General features: G+C 48.7%; 1 long non-coding RNA gene across 1 annotated transcript; it reads right to left on the reverse strand.

Annotated features, from left to right (window-relative positions):
- Positions 1–2,215: 2,215 nt before the first annotated feature.
- On the reverse strand, positions 2,216–4,356 carry LOC128325872 (uncharacterized). Its single transcript, XR_008307700.1, has 4 exons — positions 4,226–4,356; positions 3,566–3,632; positions 2,533–2,647; positions 2,216–2,365 (listed from the first exon to the last, which is right to left on the reverse strand). It is a non-coding gene; the product is annotated as an uncharacterized LOC128325872 (long non-coding RNA).
- Between the last annotated feature and the right edge of the window lie 265 nt (positions 4,357–4,621).

Below are 4,621 nucleotides of genomic sequence, written 5' to 3' on the forward strand. Positions count from 1 at the left end.
GCCTGCTAACTTGGCAAAGAGGCACCTTTTAACGTGGTGATTCTCTTTATTTAGCTGGCCCTACCGACCCCCAGCACAGTACTTCCAGTGACTGTTGCTGGTGCCTATCTTTAGATTGTGAGCCCTTTGGGGCCAGGGAGCCATCTTATCTATTTGTTATTTCTCTATGTAAGCCGCCCTGAGCCATTTTTGGAAGGGCGGTATAGAAATCAAAGTATTATTATTATTATTATTATTATTATTATTATTATTATTATTATTATTATTATAACTGCTCGCCGCTTATGATTTTAAACTCAAGGGTAACAAAGCAGGGATAGGTATGCTTCCCATTTGTTTGTTCTTTCCTGCCCCACCCCCGCCACACACCCTCTTTGCCAATGGTTCCGGTTCTCGAGGAAGCAGAGGGAACACCACAACGAGCTCCCTCCTTCCAAATATGCTCATCCGCTGAGATTGGGAGATGTCATGTAGAGGCAGTGAGGTGTTGTCAGGGAAAAAGCGTTTTCAAAAGGTAGAAGCAGTTCAGGGGTTGCCCCCGAGGAACTAACCATATGGACTTGGGGGGATCTGGTGTGTGAGCGGGGCCCATAGCCAGAACTCAGGGCTTACTCACCTGCGCCAGCCCCATCTGCATTGCAACCATCCCCACCAGGTGCATCAGGACAAGGGGTGGACCCTTCCACTCATCCAGTCAGGCTTACCGGAACCGGTGAGCGTCCCGTCATCATGCTGAATTCAGCCACGTCAAGGCATGAGAAGGTTCCCACCAATGTCACCTCCAGCCTCAAAGGTAGGATGCCTCTGAGTACCAGTTGCAGGGGAGGAGCAGTAGGAGAGAGGGCATGGTCCCAGCCTGGTCACAGGTCCCAGCCTGGCTAACCATTCAAAGCACACTGCATTAGCCCGAATGATAGTCTACCGATGCTCCTTCAAATTCCCCATGTCTACATGGATGGAGTACAGCCTGGGTAGCAGGTATTCTTCCTCTGGGCATGAGTGTGCACACATGTGCATGTTGGGTAGGTCTTTTGGATCAAGCCTGCGTGGAATCGAAATGAACCATGAGCACATAGCCCAAAACCACCCGTGCCGCCACCCGTGCACACTTTTGAGGGAAATGCTGGCAATGATACTGTGTCACTATGAGCAAGCGTGGTGCAGTGGCTAGAGTGCTGGACTAGGACCATGGAGACCCGAGTTCAAATCCCCATTCAGCCATCAGACTTGTTGGGGGACTCTGGGCCAGTCACTTCTCTCTCAGCCTAACCTACTTCACAGGGTTCTTGTGAGGAGAAACTTAAGTATGTAGTACTCTGGGCTCCTAGGAGGAAGAGCCGGATATAAAATGTAAAATAAAACAAATAAAAACAAAAACTATGTTCATATTCAGCTAAGCCTCTAAGGAGCCCCAATGGCACACATAGCTAGCTATGTTTATCCGCACAACAACCTTGCAAGATGGGTTGGCCAAACAATACAGGATTGGCACAGAATTACCCCACACACCCCGTGGCTCTAGGGCGAGTAAAGATCACATCTCCCTGGTCGTAGTCCATCATCTAAAACACTGCGTTCCACGACAGAGCCCAGGGGGCTGAAGGCCACGCACATCTGGCCATGTCACTATACCCTAGGAACATTGGAGATTGCTGCAAGTCTCTGGGTAACTATTGTGATCAGGGGTGCCTGCCAGGCTCCCGGCGAGCCAAGCTAAACCTCCCCCCGAGGAAAGCCCTCCAAAGCTGCAGCCAGAACCCACCACATAAAGGGTGGGGGCGCTGACCAGTTCCACCATGAAGCGCTGAACCTCTTTCATGCATTTGATGCTGCCCAGCGAGGTTCCCAGCCCTCCTGGGGCTCATCTCAAAACAGCAGAAACACTCCCCAGCCGCCTAACTCACTCCATAGAGTGGAACACACCCTCCTTCTTTGCCTGCTAAGATCCAACTGGGAAGGACAGGCACCAGTGCAGGCAGCTTGGCTGAAGCCCCACCCCTGCACAGGCCCAAGAGCCAATCGGATCCATGGAAACCATATGATTCTTGTCTGGGGGCTGGGGCAAAGAGCCTTCGAGAGCAGCCTGCGTTTCACCAGTCTTGTGAGGCACCCTTCCTCGGCACTATTGCACAGGGAGGCCCGGTTGGAAAGGTGTGGAAGGAAGGAATGATTGAAAACACAGCTTCAATGCAATTTGCTTTTATTAAATCTGGAAACATAAGCAGAGTTTGGGAAGGGGTGCCGTGTTGCTGTGGAGCAACGTGGCTGTCTGAGCAAGCAGGAAGAGTTGAGCAGGTGTGGAAGCAGGATCAGCAGGATGTGGAAAGCTGGGAGGTGTCCTCCAGTCCAGAGAAGTCACATCTTGCTGCCAAAAAGGAAGGAGGGATTTCTGTGGTTGGTTTGTGCAATGCAGATCAAGGGCTGATTGTCAGAGGCTTCTTCCGGAGTTGAATACTGCGCACAAGCCATGCATACTGTGCACAAGGGGGCACCCAGAGCCCCACCCCACACACTGCTGTACAGAACACTCACCTTGCCATTGCTGGAGGCGATCCTTTATGGAAGGAATTTGGGTTTTCCTTGGAAAAACATGGGATTTTCCTCCAGGGGGACATCCATTCCCATTGGGGCAAGGTCAATCAGACCCCTGAAAAACAGCAAAATATCACAATATCATACAGCAAGAATGACATGCGTACGCACATGCACACCCAATCCAACAACCACACCACCGAAGATTTCCTCTACCCTGGAGGTCTTTGATAGACAAAAAGGCACACATCAACATTTTACTCATTTTACTATGTCTGTACAGTAGCCGCACAGTTTGCTTACATTTATTTAGCTATCGACTGATTTATTTATTTTTAAAGCACATTCTGAACTTGCCTTTATCCCAAATCAGACCTTCAAAAGCAAGTGTAGCAAAAGCGGAGAGGGCCACATGGCCCCACAACTGGTGAAAGTGAGGAAGGCTGAAAAGGCCGGTAATGTTATGAACTAGCTCAGATCTTGGACTCCTGTGCAGGCCCTGGGATGATAGTCATCAGTATTCGAAAATCCTATGACGTTTCCCTGAAAGGTTACTGAATTGTCCTCGTTCACAAACAGTGCATCTTCTCGGACAGATGAAAAGGCTCTATGCTGTTTGCAGTTTGCCTCAAAGGGTTGTTCGGAGAATAAACTGGGCATGCACATTGTTCTGTGTTCATCCAATGATTTAAAGCACACCCGTTGCATTGCAGAGTTGGTGGAAATGTTTCCCATTAAATGACAATTCAATGAAAGCCTTGCTTATGCTTTCAGCTGTACTGTGATGCCCTCCACTTAAAAACAGAGAGAGCTACCATTGCAGGAGCTAGCAGGGATATGATCTGAAGGAGGAAGAGTCTGATAGAAAGGTTTATTCAATGTCAAAGGATCTAGGTGGTCTCCCTATTGGAGATAAGATCTCCAAGAAAGGTGAGGAATGTCCCAATTAAGGGTGGGCTAGTAAGAGAGGGAGGCTTCAGCCGTGACTTCTGCTCCAATCTGCATTGCCTCAGCTCCGACAATTCTTACTCACCGTCGACAACACCAGATGCGTCTTCCCCTCCAGCACCATCTACGGCATCTCCTTCTCTGTCCGAGTCCTGCACCGTCACAACAGGGAGAAAGAAACTCTAGTTCAGATGCAGTCCAATGTGTAAGTAACCGGAGTAAGGCTAAACCTTCCTGTAATTATATTCATGGTTGTGTAAAATGTTTTTTAGAATTGCTGGTCTATAACCTGACTTTCCTTTAATGATATTCATGGTTTTATACACCCCACTGTAAATAGAAGTATTTGTGTTTACATCTACCTTCAATCATTTGATAAACATCATCTCAGCAACTGGTACAGCAGCCCTGCCAGGTAGGCTACTGGAATTAGTTTCATCTTGGTGTTTGAAGGGTGCACGGGCAGAGTATGCCTAGCATTAGGCCCAGGTTATGGGGCGGGGGGGGTTCTGGGCCAGATGCTTCCCTGCTCATATCTCTCACACTTAGTCCATGCTAAGAAGCTGCCCACCGGACTAGCTGCTCCCCTTCAAAACAGCACTTTGGGATGGAATCTAAGCTTTTGGTCGGTCCTCACCTTTTGAATTGCCCACATCCCAAGAGATTCATGATACTTCTTGGCTCTAATTTCAGCCTCCCTAGGGCTTGTCCTGTTAAGCTCAGATCTTGAAAGATAAAAGCTTACCTGGATCAGGAAGGATTGCCAAGGCAAGGAGAAGAAAGAGAAGGCAAAAGATCTTCATCTCTGAGAAAAGGCTGGCTGATTGGGCTGGAATTTTCAGCAGATACCACGGATGGCAGGAGATGGTGCCTCTGCCTCTTTTATATCATTTGGGGAATGACAACATTGTTGAGCCGTTGGAGCCTTGGGAAATTCCTGTTGCACTGCCAGGGGGTTGCCCAAGTATATGTAGCAATCTGTAACCTCATTGAGGAACGGTTTGCCTTGGACCTGGCACACCTGGGAACTCCTTCTAATTTTGCTGTGTGCACAGAAGAAGTGTGGCTATCAGCTAGGCAGTCCAAGAACCCCACGGTTTCAAAGTTTACCCCAACCTTGGATGTATAGTCCATGCTGGAA

The sequence above is a fragment of the Hemicordylus capensis genome, chromosome 1 (genome assembly GCF_027244095.1).
Source record: "Hemicordylus capensis ecotype Gifberg chromosome 1, rHemCap1.1.pri, whole genome shotgun sequence".
NCBI classification, from domain to species: domain Eukaryota; kingdom Metazoa; phylum Chordata; class Lepidosauria; order Squamata; family Cordylidae; genus Hemicordylus; species Hemicordylus capensis.